This window comes from Mastomys coucha, unplaced genomic scaffold (genome assembly GCF_008632895.1).
Source record: "Mastomys coucha isolate ucsf_1 unplaced genomic scaffold, UCSF_Mcou_1 pScaffold22, whole genome shotgun sequence".
Taxonomy (NCBI): domain Eukaryota; kingdom Metazoa; phylum Chordata; class Mammalia; order Rodentia; family Muridae; genus Mastomys; species Mastomys coucha.
Genome location: NW_022196905.1, coordinates 179,469,150 through 179,493,810, shown reverse-complemented (window position 1 = coordinate 179,493,810; position 24,661 = coordinate 179,469,150). Strand labels below are relative to the sequence as shown.

The following is a 24,661-nucleotide window of genomic DNA, read 5'->3' as shown; positions in this document are numbered from 1 at the left end:
CCATAGTAATTAATAAGTGACATGTTTATCAAATTCCTATACTATAGATTGCTTTATTATACATCTATTATATACAATTCTAAGTACTGTTAGATATTAACATTTAATGAGCATCATACCTCATTGCAGCTAAGTTTATTGTTACATATCTTAAGAGAGAACTGGGTAGGTTTGCCCACCAGAGGCTCTCCAACTCAAACTGAACTTCATATCTAGGAAGGAAGTTTCTAAAAATCAGACTAAGACTTTGGGGAAATAGAGGAATATATTTATTCTGGACTGTGTCTTTACCTTTATTATTTAACAGTTATTTATATAATTAAGTGGATAATTTTTATTGCTGTCTTAAATTTTAAACAAAGGCTTTATTCCTATTTTTTTAAATAAAACAACATTTTTTGACATCTCTTGTCTTTTTTTAATTAGATGCTTTCTTATTTACAATATCTCCTTTCCCAGGTTCCCCTTCAAAAATAAAAATAAAAATAAAAATAAAATAAAATAAGAAAAAAATAAAATAAAAACAAAAACTAAAACAATCCCCTGTTCCCTACCCTCTCCCCCTGCTCACCATCCCACCCCCTCCTGCTTACTGGCCCTGGCATTAACCTACACTGGAGCATAGAACCTTCACAGGGCCAAGGTCCTCTCCTGTCATTGATGACCTATTTGGCCATCCTCTACTATACACATGCTGCTGGAGCCATTAGACCCACCATGTGTACTCTTTGTTTGGAGTTTTATTCCCTGGGAGGTCTGAGGGTACTAGTTAGTTCATATTGTTGTTCATCCTAAGGGGCTGCAAACCCTTCAGCTCCTTGGCTCCTTTCTGTAGCTCCTTCATTGGGGACCCTGTACTCAGTCCAATGGATGGCTGTGAGCCTCTACTCTGTATTAGTCCGGTACTGTCAGAGCCTCTCAGGAGACAGCTATCTCAGGATCCTGTCATCTAGCACTTGCTGGCATCCACAATAGTGTCTAGATTTGATGACTGAATGTAGGAAGGATTCCAAGGTGGCGCAGTCTCTGAATTGTCCTTCCTTTAGTCTCTGCTCCATAGTTAGCCTCTACAACTCCTTCCATGGGTATTTTGTTTCCCCTTTTAAGAAGGAACCAAGTATCCTCACTTTGGTCTTCCTTCTTCTTGAGTTTCTTGTGGCTTGTGGTTTGTACTTTGTGTATTCCAATCTTCTAGGCTAATATCCACTTATCAGAGAATGAATACCACATGTGTTCTTTTGTGATTGGGTTACCTCACTCAGGATGATATTCTCCAGGTCCATTCATTTCCCCAAGAATAAATTCATTGTTTTTAATAGCTGAATAGTACTCCATTTTGTAGATGTACCACAATTTCTGTATCCATTCCTCTGTTGAGGGACATCTGGGTTGTTTCCAGTTTCTGGAGCATCTTCTGGGTATATGCCCATAAGTGGTATAGCTGGGTCCTCTGGTAGTACTATGTCCAATTTCAGGAGGAACTGCCAAACTCATTTCCAGAGTGGTTGTACCAGCTTGCAATTTCACCAGCAATGAAGTAATGTTCCTCTTTCTCCACAACCTCTCCAGCATCTGCTGTCACCTGAGTTTTTTATCCTAGCCATTCTGACTGGTGTGAGGTGGAATCTCAGGGTTGTTTTGATTTGCATTTCCCTAATGACTAAGGATGTTGAACATTTCTTTAGGTGCTTCTCAGCCATTCAGTATTTGTCAGTTGAGAATTCTTTGTTTAGCTCTGTACCCCATTTTTAAATAGGGTTATTTGTTTCTCTGGAGTCTAACTTCTTGAGTTCTTTGTATATATTGGATATTAGCCCTCTATCAGATATCGGATTGGTAAAGATCTTTTCCCAATTTGTTGGTTGCCGTTTTGTCCTATTGACAGTGTATCTTGCCTTAAAGAAGCTTTGCAATTTTAAGAAGTTCCATTTGTCGATTCTTGATCTTAGAGCATAAGCTATTGGTGTTCTGTTCAGGAAATTTTCCCCTGTGCCTATGTGCTCAAGGCTCTTCCCCACTTTCTTTTCTATTAGTTTGAGTGTATCCGGCTTTATAAAACATTTTTAAAGTACTGTTTTCCTAAGGACACTGTATGTGGACAAGCCTCACTTCTGTGGCTAACAGCTCTGTTAGGTCCTTTCTAAGTGTGCTATTTTTACAATCTGTGTTGTCTGTTTTTTTTTTTTTTTTTCACTTTTTTAAAAATTTGTTATTGGTCATTTTGTTTATTTACATTTCAAATGTTGTCCTCCTTCTCAGTTTCCTCTCCAACCCCCCACTCAACCCCCCCACCTCTACAAGAGTGTTTCCCACCCATCCGCCCACTCCTGCCCCACTGTTCTAGCATTCTCCTACACTGAGGCATCAAGCCTTTGCAGAACCAAAGGCTTCCCCTCCCTTTGATTCTGCTCAGTTAAATAATTTGAAGATAAAAATGAATTCATAGAGACATTGCCCAATGAAAGTTTGAACTCTAGCCTGTGTGGTTTAAAATGATAAGGTTGTGGCTTATTTTTAACTTCAAAAACCTTAACTCAAGCTATCATCAAGATTCAATACAATTTACATTTTCAAGTTTCTAGTTGAGTTTAAATCCCTTAAGCAGTAACATTCAACTTGGTCAAACATATTTTCCACATCATTTGTTATGATTAGTTTACCTGACTAGGTTAGGTGTACTTGAGAATATGAAATGAATATCCAGTATTTTCTTTTTGGAGATTAACTGGAATTCACTGTGCACTAGATCACAGAAAGTTTTAGAATGTCCCCGACTTTTGCACTGAGTATGTTTAAATTTATAATTCTATAATTTATTGGATGAGTTTTACAGCAATAAATATTTTGGACCAATAAATCCAGATGTTTTAAATTACATTTCTTATATGGACTGCATAATAATAAAATACTTGACTTGATACAATTGTTACATTAAAGTATATGTGGAAATTTTAATTGGCTCTTAAGTTTGTTTCCTTTTCAAATGCAAGCAATGATATCTTCTATATAAGTTCTTACTGCTAAGTTGGAGTTATACATACTGGCTTAAATGAATGAAAAGCAATGCTGACTCCTTAAGTCTCTTTCAATCACTAACTTTTTGAATACTCTCTTGTTTTGTGCTGTGTGTGCAGCTAACAATTCTCTGTGTGACCTATTCATGATTATTTTAGTGGATAGGACATGGATGTTATAATGGGGCTGTAGTGATGGATAAATGCTACTGCATCATTTGGGGCCTTTTTCCTTCCACCCTCCCTTATGGCTCTTCCAAGTTAATATTTCATGATGTACTATGACAATGCATATCATAAAGGAGGCAAGAGAATGCAAATAACATCACAGTATATGTCATTACTATTCGAGTGAAAACAGCAGATTGGAAAACTTCAACATGTTGACTGTTTATATGCAAATAAATTCTGTTAAGTACAAATGATCCTTATCTGTTTCTTCAAACAAGCACAACAGGACTTTTACTTGAAGAATGTTTCTGGTATTTAAAGCTGTTCCTTGTAGGGAAGACCAAATGAGTCATGCCAATGAGTAAAACAAAGTGAAATGATCTCCACATATTTTGTGATTACCAAGTGGAAAAAAAGAAAAGATCAAATCTTCCTGTAGCAAGATTACTTTATTTCTTAAATTGCCATCTGACAATTCTGTGTTCATATTTAGCTCATTTAGAGCTCTAGATGCACCAAGAAGAATATTTTAAACTATGCTAGAGAATATGTCTGTATAGACAAACCTTCTTGGAAGAGATGCCCAGGAACTACTGCAGTTTTAAAGCTCACTGGAATTAAAATAAATAAATAAATAAAAGGAGGCCTGCATAATAGTACTCACTCATTTTCTCAGAATGTATTCTTGGTTTATTTTACTGAAATTCATACAGATTCTCTTTAATTAAATATCCAGGTTAATGAACTACTTTGTTTGAGGAGATAAGCTGGAGTCAAATAATCTTAGAAAACTTTAATATATTAGAAAAATTACTGTGTAGTGTATTACTTTGTTTTCTCTTACTGTTACAGACATAGACAGATTTAGTGATGCTAGGATTTCCTTAGTGATTTCTGTGCATTATGCTTGAGAACCTCATAGAACAAAGCCCTTACCTCATACTATCTGGGAAGTGAGAGAGGATGGCCTGTAGTCTCAGGATGTCTTTAGGCAAGCATGCTCCCTGTTAAGTCAGGAATCCTCCCAACAGTGCCAAGCTTAGACCAAAGGTTTAACTTAGAGGGTTAGGTATTTAAGTTCCAAGCTATAGATTGACCGGATTTCATCGGGAATAATGTTGGGCATTAGCCAGGGGCACATTATTTTGTGAATAAGGAAAATAAATATGCAACAAAAGCTCCAAATTAAAACTTGAAAGGATTTACTCTGTGTGAAACATTTCCAAAGGGAAAAGAGGTCTAGTGACCAGACCAAAATTGGGATCCACCTCAAGGGGAGACTCCAAGGCCTGACACTATAACTGAAGCTATGGTGTGCTTACAGGCAGGTGCCTAGCATGGCTGCCTCTGAGAGGATCAACAAGCACCTGAGAGACAGATGCAGATACTTAAACCCAACCAAGGGACTGAAATCAGGGTCCCCTTGGGTGAATTAGGGAAAAGCTGCAAGAGGCTGTGGAAGAGGGCAACCCGATAGGAAGACTAGCAGCCTCAACTAACCCAGACCTCTGAGACCTGTCCGACACTGAGCCACCACCAACCAGCTAGGCATACACCAGCTGATCTGAGGCCCCTGACATGTAGACAGCAGAGGACTGCAGATCTGGCCTCAGTGAGAGAAGAGGCACCTAACCTTCCAGAGGCTTGAGGCCCCAGGGAGTGTGGAGGTTTGGCAGGATCAAGGGTGTGTGTGTGTGTGTGTGTGAACATCCTCTTGGAGATGGGAGGAGGAATGTGGTGAAGAACTGTCACAGGAAGAACCTGGAGGGGGATAAAGGCTGGAGTGTAAAAAAACAAAACAAAACAAAAAAAAAAACAAAAAAAAATCAGGGCTTGTTTTCTCTTTCATAAAACTAAAAGCAATTCATCAATAATGAGAAAATGTAGAAGGGAAAGGGAATGAGAGGACAACAACAACAACAACAAAACCAATGGCAGCATCTAAATTATAGAAATAATAATCCATTGTATAACAGAAAAATATTAGTAAAATAGTAAGTTTGTAAGTACTTTTATATTTTATATGTATCTATTAAATAAATCACCATATTCTTCACATTTTCTAATCTAAACCAATCACCAAATTTGTACTTTCTATTTTTAAGAAGATTTATTTCATTTCTTTATATACCTGAATGGTTTGCCTGCATGTATGTCTTCTGTTTACCATGTAAATGCAATGACGCTGAAGGACACAAGATGGAGTGGGAGTCTTTGGAACTGAAATGGAGATGGTTTTTAGCCACCACATGGGTGACAGAATCAAACCTCAGTCCTCTGAAAGAGCAACAAGTGTTTTCACTACTGGATGTAAATGTAAATGTTACTTTTATTTCCTCAGATGAAGGGATGGTATGAGGTGAGAGGTGTACTCAAGCTTTACAAATACATGACCTTGCCTGAACCCAGATTGTCTCTGTATATCTTATTTTGTAGGACTAGGCCTGGGAACTTCTAGCTTTATTACCATCTAATTTTTTGTAGGTCAGGACCTTGAAGGCTTCAGCTTCCAGCCTCTGTCTTCTAACCTAGGCCTGGAACTTTTCAGTCTCTGAGACTTAGTGCTGAATAAGGTGATCCTTTCTTGTCCTTTCTGAACTCTGGCTAGCTGATTCAACACAAACTCCTCTCCAAACTGACTGATTGACTATGGCTTCTCTCAGCTTCCCACTGAATTGCTCTGCTTGGCCTCTAACTATGCAATTTGTTCCAATCTTCTGGCTCCTTTTCTTTCTCTGTCTTCAACTGTCTTTGCTGACCTGCACTGGACTGAACTTCATGAACTCAGGAATGAACTCACCTCCTCTGCACTTGTGCTCACTGCACTGACTCCTAAACAACTCAACTGATTCTCTCTGTGCTGCTCTTAATAGCTTCTCTTTCCTGTGCTGTTCTCATGAAGGTTGGGCATATCTTCTCTCTGACTCATCCTGTTAAGTCTTTCTCTGATTTCTCACTCAGTCTCTGGTCTCTTTCTTTCTCTGTTAGATGTCACTGTTTGGGATTAAAGGTGTGTCCTTGCCATATGTGATCCTTGCCAGAGCAGCCATGTTGCTGGATTAAAATCCCTCTATAACTGGACCATCTCTCCTGCATTCAAAACAAAACTTTTAAGTAAATATTTTAATTAAAAAAATTAGCCTTTCTTCTACTCAAGATATTTTTATTTACTCTTGATGTTTAAACAAATGGTTAGTACATATGTTTCAGTTAATTTTCATAGCAACTTTTTAGGGACTGTAGGTTTAAAGAAACATGTTAAATATTTGATTTGAAGATTTTCCTATTTAATCTTTACTCAAACATCACAGTAAATTTAATTACATATTGCAATGACTTATTGTAACATTATCTACTATTTTCCTTAGTGAATTCAAGACATCAATCAGAAAGTCCCTAAATATCTACAGATTTCAAGACAGCCATTTTAGTGATCTTAATTCTATAGGCATATTTATTTACTTATATAGTGTAAATGACCTCCAATTCTACTTAGCCAATAGGAGAATATTAATTGGTCAAAAAGAAAATTCAAATATAAAACCCATCACCATAGAAAGGTAACTAGAATTTTCCAATATTTTTTCTTCTTCATTTTTTCTTTTAATCTTTATTTATAAAACTATTGAAACCTAATTGTTGATTTTTTGTTAGTTTTTATTTTATTTATTTACACTCCAGCAATTGCCACCCGTCCTATCTCTCCCCACAGTTCCCTATCCAAATCCTCTTTCCTCTTGCCTATGAAAGGGTGCTCCAACTTCCCTCCCCTCAGGCATCCCCCCTTCCATGGGCCTTCTTCCTCCACTGAGGCCAGCCCAGGCAGAACTCTGCTACATATGTGCAAGGGGCTTCAGACAAGCCTGTTTATGCTGCCTAGTTGGTAGTTCAGTCTCTGGGAGATTCCAGGGATCTGGGTTAGTTGAGACTGCTGGTCCTCCTATGGTGTTGTCCTTCCCTTCAGCTTCCTCAATCCTTCCCCCAATTTAGCCATAGTGGTCCTCCACATCAATCCAATGATTAGGTATAAGTATCTGCATTTGTCTCAGTCAGCTGCTGGTAGAGCCTCTCAGAGGACAGCCATGCCAGGCTCCTGTCTGTGAGCACATCATGCATGAGTAATAGTGTCAGGCCTTTGTGCACTGTCCACAAAATGAATCTAAATTAGGCTGGTCACTAGACTGCCTTCCCCTCAGTCTCTTCTCCATTTTTGTCCCTGCAGTTCTTTTAGACAGGAGCAATTCTGAATCAGAAATTATGACCCTTTGTTGATATCACTGCTCCTCCACTTGAGGAGGAGTCTACCTACTGGAGGTGGACTCTTCATGTTCCCTTTCCTCACTGTTGGGCATTTTGGCTAAAGTCACCCCTATTGAGTCTTGGGAGTCTCTTACCTCCCAGGTCTCTGAGACTTCCTAGAGGATCTACCCTCCTCCCATTCCCTGAAGCTGCATTATTCCATTCATTCTCATGGCACTCTGGGCGTCCCTCCTGGCCACCCCATACCTGATCCTGTTACCCCTTTCCGGTCTCCCTACCCTCTCCCACCCAGGTCTCTCTCCCACTGCCTCTTATGATTATTTTGTTCCCCTTTCTAAATGGGATTGAAGCATCCTTCTTTGGACTTTCCTATTTGATAAACTACTTATAGTTTGTGGGTTGTATCCTAAGTGTTCTGTACTTCTTGGCTAATATCCACTTATCAATGAGTACACACCATTCATGTTCTTTTGGGTCTGGTTTGCCTCACTCAGGATGATACTTTCTAGTTCCATCCATTTGCCTGCAAAATTCATGATGTCCTCATTTTTAATAGCTAAATAATATTCCATCATGTAAATGAACCACATTTTCTATATCCCCTTTTCAGTTGAGAGACATCTGGGTTGTTTCTAGCTTCTGGCTATGATAGATAAGGCTGCTAAGAACATGGTGGAGTACATGGTTTTGTGGTATCGTGAGCCATCTTTTAGGTATATGCCCAGGAGTGGTATTGCTGGGTCTTCAGATACAACTACTTCCAATTTTCTGAGGACCTACCAGATAGATTTCCAAAGTGGTTGTACCTGTTTGCAATCCCACCAGCAATGGATGAGTGTTCCTTTTTCTCCACATCCTTACCAACATGTGCTGACACCTGAGATTTTGATCTTAGCCATTCTGATTTACCAATCAGAAATGAGGTGGAATCACAGGGTTGATTTGATCCCTACAGACTTTGAACATTTCTTTAAGTGCTTTTTGGCCATTTGAGATTTCAGTTTTGAATTCTCTGTTCAGCTCTGTACCACATTTCTTTATTGAGTTATTTGGCTTTTTCAAGGTTAACTTACTGAGTTTTTTATGTATTTTATATATTAGCATTCTATCAGATGCACGGTTATTGAAGACATTTTCCCAATCTGTAGGTTGTCAATTTGTCCTATTGAGGTGTCTTTTGCCTTTTAGAAGCTTTTCAGTTTCATGAGGTCCTATTTATCAATTATTGATCTTAGAGCTTAAACCAGTGTGCTCTGTTCTGAAAATTTCCTCCTGCACCAGTGAGTTTTATTTATTTACATTTCAAATGTTATCCCCCTTCCTGGTTTCCCCTCCACAATCCTCCTATTCCAACCCCCTCCCAATTCCACCTCATTGCCCTAGCATTCCCCTATGCTGGGACATGGAGCCTTCACAGGACCAAGGGCCTCCCCTGTTGTGTTTCTTATATGTAACAAAATGCTGGATTCTGTTATGTATGCAGTCTGTTAACTTGTAGTTGGGGAATTGAGTCTATTGATATTGAGAGATACTAAACACAGATGAATGTTAGTTCCTGTTATTTTTGTTGTTGGAGGTGGTATTACATATTTGCTATTCTCTTCTTTTGGATTTATTTTATGAGATGTTTAACTTTTTCTTGGGGTGTAGTTACCCTCCTTGTGTTGGAGTTATCCTTCTAGTATCCTTTGTAGGGCTGGATTAGTAGAAAGATATTAAGTTTGATTTTGTCATGGAATATTTTGTTTTCTCCATCTATGGTGATTGAGAGTTTTGCTGGATATAGTAGTCTGGTTTGGAATTTATGTTCTCTTAGGACTTAGATGACATTTCTCTGGAATCTTCTGGCTTTTAGAGTCTCTGTTGAGAGAAGCCTGGTTTAATTCTGATAGGTCTGATTTTATATGTTACTTGGCCTTTTTCCTTTACAGCTTTTAACATTTCTTTGTTCTGTGCATTTAGTGTTTTGATTACTTTGTGATAGGAGGATTTTCTTTTCTGGTCCAATCTACTTCATGTAGGCTTCTTGTACATTGATGGCAATATCTTTAATAGGGAAGTTTTTCTTTATGAGTTTAACGAAGATATTTTCTGGTCCTTTGAGCTGGAATTCTTCACCTTCTTCTATTCCTATTATTTTTAGGTTTGATCTTTTAATTGTGTCATGAATTTCCTGGATATTTGGGGTTAAGAGTTTTTCATCTTCTATTTTCTTTGACTGATATATCAATATCTTCTTTGTTATACCTGAGATTTTCTATTATATCTCTTGTGGTCTGCTGGTGATGCATGCATCTGTAGCTCTTGATCTTTTTCCTCAGTTGTCTATATCCAGGGTAGCCTTCACTCATGTTTTCTTTATTGTTTCTGTTTCCATTTTCAGGTTTGACTGTTTTGTTCAATTCCTTCTCCTGTTTGTTTGTGTTTTCCTATATTCCTTTAAGAGATTTATTTGTTATCTATCTATCTATCTATCTATCTATCTATCTATCTATCTATCATCTATCTCTATCTCTCTTTTTGAGACAGGGTTTCTCTGTATAGCCCTGGCTGTCCTGGAACTCATTTTGAAGACCAGGCAGGCCTCAAACTAAGAAATTCTCCTGTCTCTGCCTCCCAAGTGCTGGGATTAAAAACCACCACTGCCCTGCTATTTGTTTTCTCTTTAAGCGCTTCTACATGTTTGCCTGTATTTTCCTGTATTTCCTTAAGGAAGTTATTTATATCCTCCTTAAAAGCCTTTCTCATCTTCATAAGATGGGATTTTAGGTCAGAACTTTGCTTTTTAGGTGTGTGAAAGTGTCCAGGGCTTGCTGTGGTGGGAGAACTGGATTCTGATGGTGCTAATTGCATTGCCTTCTGTTGCTGATGATCTTATGCCTGCCTCTTGCCATCTAGTTATCTCTGGTGTTAACTGGCCTGGGTGTCTCTGACTAGAGCTGTCCTTGGAGGCAGGTAGATCTGTGACCTGGGTTACAGCCAGCCTCCTGGGAGGCAGGCAGTGCTGTCTAGTTGGGAATGGGGGCAGCTCCTGTGTCTCTACTTAGAGCAGGCTTCTTGTGTCCCTGGTTAGGACAGATCTTGTGTTCCTGGTTAGGGAGAGCCTCCTGAGAGACAGTCGGGCTTTGTGTTCCAGGAGCAGGAAATGCCATACTTACAGATGGAGGTACAAACCGGAAGGAAGGTCTTTAGTCCTGATTAAGGCAGACCTCTGTGTCCCTGCATTCTTCCTAGAAGAGAGGCAGAATGTGTCCCTAGTTACAGTAGACCTGTGAGACAGGTAGGCTGTAGGATGCAAGATGGTATTGGGTTTCTGATCTGGCCGCAGTAGAGAAGTACACCAGAAGGATGATGGAGATCAGCAGTGCTGTAGGCTCTCCATAAGCTGTACTCTATGTGTGTCTCAGTTTGCATGGTATTTGGGCAGGAGTCTCACTGTGTCTCTGGTTGCACACACCTCCCAGGAGACAGGTAGGCTATAGGATGTGAGAGGGTATCGGAACTTCCTCTTCACTTCTAATAACAGTGTTAACTGGGTCTATAACAAACAAGCTTAAACAAATAAATTATCTGGAGTAAGAGAGATGGCTTAAGACTTCAGAGTACCTTTTTTGTTTGTTTGTTTTTGTTTGTTTGTTTTCTTTAGTGGACCTAGGTTTGATTCCTTGTACCCATATGGTGGTGGCTCACAACATCCTGTATCTCCTGGTAAAGAGAATCTGACATCCTCTTCTGGCATCCACAAGGACAAGGAATTCATATGGTACAAGACACACATGTGGACAACTCACATATAGACTTAAGATAAAAATATAATAGTTAAAAAATAAAGAATAAATTCTTTATCCTTTGTGGCTGCCAGAATTATTCATGCTATCTTGTTCTCAGTAAGAGGATATTAGCTGATACAAAAAGATATGTCTAGGATGAACATATGCTATCTTTCTTTCTCTGATTCCTTCTTATTAGTGTATGTGTTTTAAACTATAATTGTAAGACTGTTTTGAGGCTGAAAACAAAAACAAAAATTAAAACAACAAAATACAAAAATATCTTATTCCAACTAAACTATTTATATGGAGATTATTATGTAGGAAAGTATCTTACTTCTCTGCTGGTTAAGTCAATATTTTGGGATCTTCTATAGGAAAGACATGCTAAAAGAAAATGATACTTTTAAAGTTTATTCACTATACATGCATTTTACATAGGAAATTATTGCAATTATTTGTCAAGTTATAGATCAGAAGAGCAGGTTATTTCATTATACCCTAAATAACAGTACACATAGCTGAGCATGCAAGTACATTCATATGTGATCATCAGAATGTAACCAGTTTGCTCCCATAGCTCTTGCTGCAATGGGCAAAGAGTCCTAACTTGTGCTATGTAGGATGACAATCACTAGCTTATGAAATGGGGCTCACAGGACCAAAGAACTGGCGTTTAACCATGCTTAAGTAATTAACACTCCAACTCTGTCACGTGGCTTAGAGCTCCCTAGGAGGACTGCACAGGTGGAGGTGATGGCAAGCATGGGCCTCAGTCTTTTCTTTTCTCTTCTTTCCTTTTCTTTCTTTCTTTCTTTCTTTCTTTCTTTCTTTCTTTCTTTCTTTCTTTCTTTCTCTCTTCCTTCCTTCCTTCCTTCCTTTCTTTCTTTTTCCTTTTTCTTTTCTTTTCTGTTTTTTTTTTTAAAGATATTTTCTTTGTTTACATTTCAAATGATATCTCCTTTCTCAGTTTCCCCTCCGGGGGGGAAAAACAAAACTCTGTTCTCTCCCTCCTCTCCCTGATCACCAACCCACTCTCTCCCACTTCCTGGCCCTGGCATTCAGTCTTTAGAATGCCTTATGTGCATAAGCAACACAATTTAGAGCCTTTTTCTGCCACCTGTAGTCCAGTTACCTGAATCCCCGGCTCTTTACCACACTTACTATCCTTGAGAAACAATAGAGAATTATCTATCTATTTATCAATCATTCTTATCTGTCTGCCTGTCTATTATCTACCATCTATCTATCTATCTATCTATCTATCTATCTATCTATCTATCTATCTATCATCTATATCTATCTATAATTTGTCTATCATCTGAATCTATCTACCATCTATTTGTCTGTTTATCTACCTACCTATCTATGTACCTATCATGTCATCTATCATCATTCTTGAGCCAGGCATATAGAGACACATAATATAGATACAGATATCAACAAAAGATATTTATAGATGTATTTATGTATATAAATATAGAAAACTGCCACCTGTAGTCCAGTTACCTGAATCCCTGATTCTTTATCACACTTACTATCCTTGAGAAACAATAATTATCTATCTATCAATCATCCTTATCTGTCTGCCTGTCTATCATCTATTATCTACCATCTACCATCTGTCTATCTATCATCTATTTATCTATCTATCTATAGATATGTATATAAATTAATAATGTATATATGTAATGTAATGTATATAAATTAATGTATATGTGTATTACATAATGTATATATGTAATGTAATGCATATAAATTAATAAATAGGATCTATTTGAAGTAGGTACACAAAAGGAGTATGTTGAAAAATAGGAGCCTTGCATATGGTCTGAGAGTCTCCTAATGATCATTAAACTTCAAGATCAGCATTTATTATGATTTCTTTCTCCTACCTGTGTAGTGCTCCAACACAGAGCCTTGTCTCAGAGAATTATGAGGTTTACTTAGTCCTTTATTAAAATGCCATTGTGATCATCTGCCTGCTCTAAGTTATTGGGTGGCTTTCGTATACCCCTAGGAATAAAGGGTTGCCCACTTTTAAAGGACATTTGACAGGCAGTTGTCCTTTGACTCTCCAATTTTAGTTTTCTCTTGCTGCTCAGGGGCTAGGCAGGAAACAGATGGTATACTCAGCTAGAATTTTGATGAGATCTTAGTAAAGGGACTATTTAAAGGGAATCCACAAGGAATGTTGAAACAGACAAAGATTAGAAACAGCTGGAAATCATTACAAGGCTGAAATGAAGAGGAAGAATCGACATTACCCAACATTTCCCAAACCTGGAGTGGACTGGACATGATGTGGCTTCTAGAACAGCAAAGCAGGAAGGTGGTTGGTGAAAGGGGAGCAATCTGCTTTTCTGCTTCCCTCCTAGTGGCTTCTCCCGAAGAGTCCCATCTGCAAGAGAGTCTAGGTCAGTGCATGGCAGGGAGCAATGGGACAGCCATTCAAAACATGAGCCAGGACTATAGAGTTCAGGAAAGGGACAAGAAATGGAGAATTACTGGCATGATTCACTTTCAGTCCAGCTCTCTAAAGTGCATTACTTCACTAAGAATTTTATATTTTAAAATGGGATGTATTGCTTTTGGAAGAGATGTAGATGCACCTCTTTTGGTTTACCAAATACTAAGTAAGTTTTAAAAATGGATATTTGCTTAATTTTTAATATAATTGGATTTTCTAAATTATTAGGTCTACTGAAGATATATTTTCACTTTCTGCCTAAAATCTCCATAACTAGTTCTCAACCTTCCTACTGCACAAATTCAAATGCCACTCTCCATCAGAAATGAAATAAAATTTTAATAAATGTGTACTATCTGTTGTACAGAAGTCAGAAGTCTATCAGTAAATACCTATAATAAACTTAATGGGTTAACATCCACTCAGTAAATATGACAGTCAGTAGATAAAATCTCATCTCAGAGTTCTGATGTCAAAGATGAATTAGTTGAGATTTTGTCAACAGTGATTTATGTGTATTAAAATCAAATGGAATTCAGGCAGATACTATCACCTGCAGTGGTTCTCAACCTTCCTAAAGCTGTGACCCTTTACCACTGTTCCTCATGTTGCCATAAGCTCCAACCAAAAAATTACTGTCATTGCTACCTCATAACTGAAAAATTTCTACTGTTATGCATAGCAATGTAAATATCTGTGTTTTCTGATCATCTTAAGTGACCCCTGTGAGAGTGTTGTTTGACCATTCAGAGGGGTTGAGACCAACAGGTTAATAACCACTGCTCTATAAAAGAAGAATCTAAAACAAGTTACTGTCTCATTTTTTTATGGAATGATGAAGAATTTAGATTCATAATTCTCTTTTACAAGCAAACATGTTAAGGAGAGTCAAAAACAGTGTGATTTAAATTAAATATATTATGCTAGAGCAAGATAAAAAAATAAATATGTATATATGTCATATATATGGTTAATGAATGATATTTACCCTGTTTTTACTTGCCAACTAAGTCTCTTTTATTCAGACTAAAAAGACCTAGGAAGTAAAAAAAGAAAGCAAAAAAGCTATCTGTACATAGCTTATCACAAGATGTCATAAGGAATGTAGATTTCAAAGAAATAAACAGCTATTAACAATTTATTTGTTATTTCCAAATAGAGATAACCAATAAAAAAAGAACATAGATGGGCTTTTTCTATACTAGAGAAGAAAATTGAATTGACTGTTATGCTATCTCCTACTCAAATTAAACATGAGCCCTTTCATTATTCATTTTGGTGTCATTTTATTTGGTCCCAGGATTTTATATAATTTTACTTTTGGCAGTGCCTACAACTTAATATCTAATCATGTGCTTATACCAAATTTTAATATTAAAAATTGAAGCAATCCTTTCAGGATAAAAATAAATGGAAACCTGAAGGCTATACTGTAGGACTGTTTTGGCCTAATTTCAGCCCACCTCTCATGCATGCTTAAACATGAGCCTTGTAGGGATTAACATTAAAAAATGACCTAAAAAACTACATGAAGTCAGAGTTGGCTCTGACTTTGCCAGGGTGTACAGCATTGTGTTTTATAAGGTTAATTTCTAATTTCTTCTTCACCATGTTCTTAATCATTTAAACATAACTGGTTGGCAAAGGTTCATTATTTTTATGAATTCCAAGACAAGGTTGAGGTCCTTCCTAGGACGTAGGGAAAATTTGCACTGGATACTCTCTCCATGAAGAGGTAAAGTCTCCAGACTGTTCTAACTAGCATACTTCTCTCACATAGTTTCCATTGGCACTGTGTTACTCAACATGACTCTCATTTCAACAATGAAACCAGATGGTTCTGACATTAACCATGCTTCTTAATGCATATTGTTGCTGATAGAATTTGGCGGTTCCTCTGAAAATTGGACATAGTACTACCAGAGGACCCAGCTATACCACTCCTGGGCATATACCCAGAAGATGTTCCAACATGTACTAAGGACTCATTCTCCACTATGTTCATAGCAGCCTTATTTATAATAGCCAGAAACTGGAAACAACCCAGATGTCCCTCGACAGAGAAATGGATACAGAAAATGTGGTACATCTACACAATGGAGTACTACTCAGCTATTAAAAACAATGAATTTATGAAATTCTTGGGGAAATGGATGGACCTGGAGAATATCATGCTTAGTGAGGTAACCCAATCACAAAAGAACACACATGGTATGCACTCTCTCATAAGTGGATATTAGCCCAGAAGATTGGAATACACAAAGTACAAACAACAAACCACAAGGAACTCAAGAAGAAGGAAGACCAAAGTGAGGATATTTCATTCCTTCTTAAAAGGGGAAACAAAAATACCCATGGAAGGAGTTGTAGAGACTAACTATGGAGCAGAGACTGAAGGAATGACAATTCAGAGAATGCTCCACCTGAGAATCCTTCCCATATTCAGTCATCAAATCTAGACACTATTGTGGATGCCAGCAAGTGCTGGATGACAGGATCCTGATATAGCTGTCTCCTGAGAGGCTCTGACAGTACCTGACTAATACAGAAGTAGAGGCTCACAGCCATCCATTGGACTGAGTACAGGGTTCCCAATGAAGGAGCTAGAGAAAGGACCCAAGAAGCTGAAGGGTTTGCAGCCCCTTAGGACAAACAACAATATGAACTAACTAGTACCCTCAGACCTCCTAGGGACTAAACCACCCACCAAAGAGTACACATGGTGGGACTAATGGCTCCAGCAGCATATGCATAGCAGAGGATGGCCAAGTGGTCATCAATGGAAGGAGAGGCCCTTGGCCCTGTGAAAGTTCTATGCCCCAGTGTAGGGGAATGCCAGGGCCAGTTAGCAGGAGAGGGTGGTATGGTGAGCAGAGGGAGGGTGGAGGGAACATGGGTTTGTTTTAGTTTTAGTTTTTCTATTTTCTTTTCTTCCTTTTCTTTTCTTTTCTTTTCTTTGTTTTTTGGAGGGGAACCTGAGAAAGGAGATATTATAAAGAAAACATCTAATTAGAAAAAAAGAATTATAAGAAGCAACAACAACTACCACTACTACAACAAAATTTAGGATATTGTCCACACCTGAATACATGTCTGTGGACTTTTGGATACCTACAACTGGTTATATTGGATGGTGAATAAAATGTCAAGATAGTCCTATGTTGAGATGTATACCATTTCTTTAATTTTACATGACTAAAATTATGTCATTGTGATTTTTTTGGGAATGTGTTCAGAATGGGGAATTATGGGAGCACACCATGCTGGGCTTTCATGTTCTTCTTTGACAATTTGTTATAAATGAGCTATATTGGAAAGTTATAGTTTGGAGTTTGAAACATTAGAATAAAAGAATCAAGAGAGTGAGAACATGAGGGAAAATTCTTTGACTTTTCTCCCTAAATCTTAAATACTTTTTGTTCACTTTATGGAGTTAAGAAATTTACTCAAATACAAATCAGACATGCATATATATCAGCTTCATATAGAAACTAGTTAATGTTTTTGTGCATGTGAAACCGCTGAAAATTAAGTTTTCTAATATGTTCACAGCATATCAAATATTTTACTGTGACTTATGAAAATGTGATGTTTCAGCATATGGCTTTAGGCTAAGTTGAATAGTAGAATCTATAGTGAGAAAATATCATTAAAAGATTACTGCAGCTCAGTTGGTAAAATATGAGGCAAAAGTCCCTCATACCTCTTAAACTGGGTGCTGGAAGACATACTTATTCTCTCAAAGTGGAAGCAGGTGGAAGATCAGGAGTTCATGATATTCTAGCTATATGAGTTTATATGAGGTCAGCCTGGCCTGTGGTAGAGCCTGTTTCAATACATCAATATGCTAGCATAATTGAAATTTCTACAATAGCTTTACATATTTTGAAATAGCCAGTGTAAAATATAACACAAAACTTGTTGATCTACCTATCTTGTCAATAAGATGAGGAATATAACCTTTCTGTAGAAAGAAGTTAGTTGCTCTTATATAAATTTATTGGGACACCTTAGCTCTTGGATAAATTTTATTGTATCCTTTAATTCTTTGTGTCTGTTCTTAACAATTGTTGAATGAAAAATTACAATTATAAAGGGTAGATAATTGGAGATATGTGAGGCACTAAATAAAGTGGACTATTTAATACCTAATTCTGTTTTTTCTGTAGTAGATATAAAAATTATTTATCATAGATAGATGTTCACTACTTAATGGGCATAGTGTTTGTGTATATTTGTGTGTAGGTATGCAAAATGGAAGCTCTGTATTGAAATGAAACCGTAATTTCCTCCGTTAGAATTAATATAATTTTGCCTCATTTGTTGGCTTCTTGGTGAGTAACATTATTTTCAAAGTTAATGTTAATCTAGATAATTCAATATATGAATACAAAGTTATGTTATCTTTATTTGTGTATGAGTTTTTATGCTTATCATTTACATTATTTGACATATTTATCATTTAGATTAGTATTAGATATAATTTATATATTGGTGTCCTGTTTTGTTCTCCTTTCTAACTTACCATTTGCATTTCTGTTAAATTTGTGATCACTCTTATCCCTAGATCAGAGTGAGTATTGCTTTTGTTCAACTACATTTACATAAAACAGAATAAAAAGAAAAGAGCCGATAGAGGATAATTTTCAGACTAAATATTACCTTCAGCAATTTCTACTTCAAAGCATGTAATACTGCAAATAATATTCCATAAAGGGCTTATCAGGTCAGTACATCAACATGATAGTATAATTGAAATTCCTACAATATCTTTACATAATTGTAAAAGCTGGTGTCAAAGCTAAAACAGTCTTTTGATGTGCCCATGTTGACAACAGCTTTCTGCACATCAGAATCACTCAAATTGTACCAGAAAACTGTGCAACATACCCTCATGACTTCGGTTCTGCTGGTCTAGAAAATAATAAATCTTCCTTGTGGTCATGAACTGGACTGTCATTCTAGAAATGGTTTGTTTAAAGACTTGAGAATAATTGAGATCTTGAAAAGGGAATTGCTTCATGCCTGGTGAAAAATGTAAAAAACCTAGCCAGCCCGCTGCTGAGTGTTGATGGGAATGGCAGTACCTGTTCATGTGGTCTGGCCCCAGCACACCACTGTATAGGGCACAGCTCACTCATGCTTTCTTTTGATCTTGTCTCATGCCCTTTGAAAGGTCCCTCTGCTTGGTCTTTGCTAATGATCCTGTGAGGTGCTTTCTGAACCTGTTTTCTTCTCACCACTCCTACTTGATTTCTTGTCATTATCCTCTGATTAAATTGCAGAATTATGTGGTTGAGGCTGTTTTTTTCTCCTCCTCCACCCCCACAGTTAGGGTGACACCAAACTGCTATTCATTTTCCTCCTCAGACATAAATTACTTCACAAAACAATGAGGTGTACATACTTTGAGTCATTCCCGACATGGAATAATGCATTTCCCAGTTTGAATTGAAGGCTGTTCACATTCCCCAAACAATGACAATTGCTTGTCATTTTTGGTTTCTTGGCTTATAGTTATCAGAGCATCTTGAAATTTTAAGGGCCTTTTCGTGCTTGCTCTGGGATGATTGCTAATAAGATATCAAAACTATAAAGTTCTGTGGAATAATAGTAGAAGCACACAGTGACTGATCTTTTCATCCCCACCTCTGCTTTTTTCTTTTAAATTATGTCTTCACTTAAAGTGAGCTTGGGAAACAGGTTTAATGCAGAGATTGTTGTTGTTGTTTGTTCATATTTTTTCTTTTTCTCCACCTGAATAAATAGATTGATATTGGTTTTCATCATCTAATTGTTAGGTCTCTATCAGATTAGTAATCAAAAATACCTTAGTAGATTGCTATTATTTATGACTTAAATCTCAAGAGTATTAGAGTATGTGTCAACACAATTGGAATTACTAAGTGTTTTTTCCAAATTCTTTTTCCTAGCAAAACAAATCAAACTAAGCTTTCCATTTTGGCACCCATAGATCTAATTTGTAGTTCATCAGTATAGCGCATGAGAGTGAAAGTGACAAAGAGGTATCATAGCATACTCAAATGTCAAAGTCACACTTAAACAGTTTTCCTGGTTTTTTTGAACATGGATTTACCAAATCCAGTGTCGATAATTCATTTTTCACTTAAAAATTCATGCTATTTCTCAAATGTAGAGGGTCTTTTTTTTTTTTATACTCAAGGACAATATATAGTTTCTGGAAAATTTATCTCCCTTCCTCAATTTTTCCCTCCTTCATGTCATTTCCTCAGTTAAACATTAAAATTATAGAAGTTTTCTGGCCATCGGCTCAAGTCATTATGTGTTGAAGTGGCTGTAGAGGATGCCCTGCAGGGGAAGAAGAAAGGAAAAGTGTTTTAAGGCATATTCAATGAGCTGGGTGGTGGTGGTACACGCCTTTAATCCCAGCACTTGGGAGGCAGAGGCAGGTGGATTTCTGAGTTCGAGGCCAGCCTAGTCTACAGAGTGAGTTCCAGGACAGCCAGGGCTACACAGAGAAACTCTGTCTCGAAAAAAACAAACAAACAAACAAAAACAAAACAAAACGAAAGACATATTCAATGGAAGTGAAAGAGATCCCTGAGGCTCTTTATTATGAAGGTAAATGTGCTACATTTGGTAGTAGCACATGTGTAAATGGGTGGTTGCATTGAGCATGCAGAAAAGCTCAGGTCTTCAGCAGCAACAGGCCTGAAGGCAGTCTTGGGAAAGTGTTTGTGTGTGTGTGGGGGGGTGGTGGTCAGGGGTACTTCAAGCTGTGGGTAGATTCCTAGGAAAGCTGAATTGGAGGGCTGAAATAATGGCTACATAACTCCCATAAGTACACACACAGAAGACAGGACCTCCATACCTGAAAGATTCTCAAAGACTGCTATTACAGTGTCATGAGGAATAATAGGACGGGCTGATGACTCACAAGGAAAGATGCCTCATCTCCTTGTTTGTGGAGAACAAGATGATATATTGTGTGAGACCTTATCTCACCTTTAGAAAGCTAATGTTTTCACCCCACACTTTTTCTTGCTTTGAATACTGACCTTCACCAGTCTATTTTTCCAAAGTAATCAGCTTTTTAGTCTTTCAACAGTTTCCAAATCTCTCCTATTATTTCCTTATATAAAATCTGCGGGAATGCCTGCCATTGTAATATCAATTGTCTTTAATTTTCCATATCAAACAGTCACCCACTTTATTAGTACTTATAGGTAGGGATAAAATAAAGCCGTGTTTATAGACTATTACTGGATTAGGGAAAATTGCTGAATCACATGTTAGTTTACTGCTCAGCTAATTGAGTACAGACTACAATATGGTTTTCTCCTCTCTTGGAGTATGTATTTCAATCCTCATAGTGCTATGGCACCTTTTTCTTTACTCATCACCTGCTGTGAGCCAATCCTTTCCCTACATCCTATCATGTACATTAATTTAGTGATGAGAGGCTTACTGAAGTAGTTTCTATCTGTCACATTGGATTCTTTAATTCAAAATGCATTTTTTTGATTCTGTATCACAATTGATTTTCAAGCAAGGTTCATATTTGACTTTTAACAACAACAACAACAAAATGAGAACCTTGTGTGGAGACTGTGGGAAAAGAAATGATTACGTCAAAGTTACCCATTAAACTAAGCTTTAAAAAACTTAGAGCTGTTAACATATGGTGAGTTTTTTTAAAGATAGAGAAATTTATCCAAGGAAAATATGGTACTACTTTATGGGGGCATAACAAATTATTTGATAATATTTTTGAATTTATTTTTCAAGAATTTGCTTTGGGTTATTCACTGAGGTGAGTTATATCATGTAATTATTCTTCATAAACTATTACTCAGGCAGCTCTACAGAACATTTAATATTGATCTAGTGTTAAGAACTTTGATTTTTGAGGGAAAACCTAGTATGTTCATTTATTAGGCTACTTAAACACAAGCGTTTCTAGTCTTCTAATTAGATCACTTGCCAGCAAATGCAAAATGTTTTTTGATGTCAAAATCTTTCCTAGAATCACAAATCATTATCTTAAAAATTAAAGTTTAACATTTGATACATGAAAGTTGAAAAAAGAAAGATCACAGTATCATTTGGCTAAAGGAAACAATAATTTATGATCAGGTCTTCACAACTTATCCTCGGAATTTGTGGCTACAATTCAGAAGGTACAGGCAGAGCTAAAGCCTCTCAATTCTAACTGTTTAATTAAACTACTTGTTTGATGTGTTACAACTGCTATGCGGCACAATCATGGATATCCTAAATCCCCATTTTAATGTGACTAGTGAAAAATTGATAGAATTTTTTCTTCTGGTTGTTCTTTACAATTGCTTTCACATTCCTATTATTTATAATTATCATAATGTGTATGCTCTTCATTAAAAGGTCTTATGTCATTTTTGCCCCCAGTCACATGCAGAACCACTTGCTGGGTATTGCAGTACAAGTCTTCCTATCGACTATGATACTTAACTTTTCGTGTTCCTGTTCATCTTCTTCTGTCTTTATATTAACGTCTCTTCTATTTTAACTTTTTTTTGATATTTATTTTGAAATCTAATCTTTTGGTACTTAGTAGGTGAAGATACTCACTGCCAAGTCTGGAAACTTTAGTTAAGTCCTCAGATGCTAGATGGTGGAAGGAAAAACAGATTTTTTAAAAACTGTCCTCCAACTTCTCTATGTGGTCTCTGGCACATGCACACGCACACGTGCACACATGCGCACGTGCACACACACACACACACACACACACACACACACACACACACACGAGAGAGAGTGAAAGAGAGAGAGACAGAGACAGAGACAGAGAGAGACAGAAGGAAACAGAGGGAAACAGAGAGACAGAGATAGAGAGAGATAGAAAGAGACAGAGGCATAGAGAGGGAATGCAAGTAAAACCTGCATTTATGTAACTGCATAATTTTCAAAGGTATCTACTCTGGCCAAGTACTCTAAGTGATTAATATCCCGTGAAAGCAGTTCTTTGCATTTCAGAAAATGTAAAATCCTCTTCCAGGAAAAACATTTGAATAGACTCCAAGACCAGAGCTACTTGTCTGAGATGAGCTCTGCTGTACGATCTGATCAGGTGCTTCATGTTTCATTAGCTACACATACCAGATTAGAAGAAAAGTTTAATAATTTTTATATTTTATGAACCAAGATGATGATGCCTAGAATGATTGTATAGTCTGCTTAGTTTTTAAAATCCTCATTCACAAAATAATAAAAATAAAATGTTTCCTTTAAATTAAGCAAAAGAAAATGCCAAATATTTATTTTTCTTAACATTAGTAATGAATTTAATGCTGTAATTAGTCTTTCTTGTACATAAATCTTCAGTAGGACGATATTAGTTCACTTTTATCACACACACACAACACACAGAGACCCCCCACATATACACAACACACACAGACACCCCACATACACAAATGTATAAGAGATCAAGGTCTCCTCCCCTCCTTGTTAAAATAATGAATAAAACCCATAGTGTTCAGTGGCTTTGTCTATCAGTGTCCTCTTTGAATATAGATTGCAAGCTATTTGCATGGTCAAGACTAGGTGGAGAAGGAAAATATAATTGTTTCTAATTTTAGATTAAATTGAATGAAAATTTTATGATGAGCCTCTATAGTTCAGGGCAAGATTTACTATTTACACTCAGTTTATCATAAACTATGAGTAAGTCATCCACAATAAGACTGGTATTTTTCCTATTCACAAGGGAAGAGGACCCAGGACACACATTCACAAGCACAAGAGACAAACGTCCTTCACAATGAAGTCAGAGACTCTAACTTTATTGCTAAAGAGAAATCTGAACACAATTGAAAATTTATAAACTACTCACTCCAATCACTACCTAAGAGGAAAAAAAAAGGCTTTTTTGACAAAGAGTTATTATCAGAGCCCAGAGACTGATTGAGAGCTGGTCCGTCAGCTGCTGTGTCTGCTGTTTAAGAACACAAGTCTGTTATCTCTTGTGCTTTGTGAAATTAAGAAAGACAGTATTAAGAAAAAGAGAAAAGAGAAAAATGAAAGGTGTTCATCTTTGTAGATGTATATCCAGCTACTCAATCCTGAATTATTTCTTTCCAGAGGCAGCAGTACGGCTGGGAATCAATACCACGCCCTTTCTCTCTGCAGCATCTCTTCTTTACTTTAAGACTTTAAACTCCACTTTGTTGATTATGATAATACAGGGAAACTAATTACCTTAAAGCCCACTTTATCTCTTTCCAATTAAAAGGGTACACAGTGAATTATATCTGAATCCAGAGAGGCAACTGCAAAAGGGAAATATCTGGAAGTCTTTCTTCTTATCATTCTATTAAACAAAAGTACTTCTATTATTGCTGGAACTGGAGATTTGTTAAGTATTTATAATTCAAAGAATCACTCAATATGTTATTGTTATTCTACATATAATATGTGTTATCAATATAATTCTTAGAATGTTAAGAGTACATAACACCTCCAAATAATATAAATTTTGTCGATTTATTTAGGTCCAATATTTTCTATATCAGTGGTTCTCAACCCAACATTCCTAATGCTGTCTATCTTTAATACATGTATTCATGTTTTGGTGACACAACCATAAAATTATTTTCATTGCTACTCCCTAACTGCAATTCTGCTACTTCCATAAATTGTAATGTAAATATCTGTTATGTAAGATGTGTGATATGTGACCCCTGAGAAAGAGTCATAACCACTTCTCTAGACCAAGATTCCACAAACACCCAACAAATCACTAAAAGTTCCCAGGGCAGTAGACTTAGCAAAGAAGAAGTAAAGAGTCCACAGTATGAGTATTTGAGAGGCAAATTCTCACCAAAATCACTAAGCATATGTGAACAAGGGTATTGACAACAGAGCCTGAATATCTTTCACATATCGCTTGTTGAAACAAGCTTTTTCACTGGACTATTTCTTTTCTTTTCTTTCTTTCTTTCTTTCTTTTTCTT

At 36.9% G+C, this 24,661-nt stretch overlaps 1 protein-coding gene across 1 annotated transcript in view; it reads left to right on the top strand.

The window, feature by feature from the left end:
- Sgcz (sarcoglycan zeta) overlaps nt 1-24,661 on the top strand; it is a 1,052,781-nt gene that overhangs the window by 38,618 nt on the left and 989,502 nt on the right. The window lies entirely within an intron of this gene.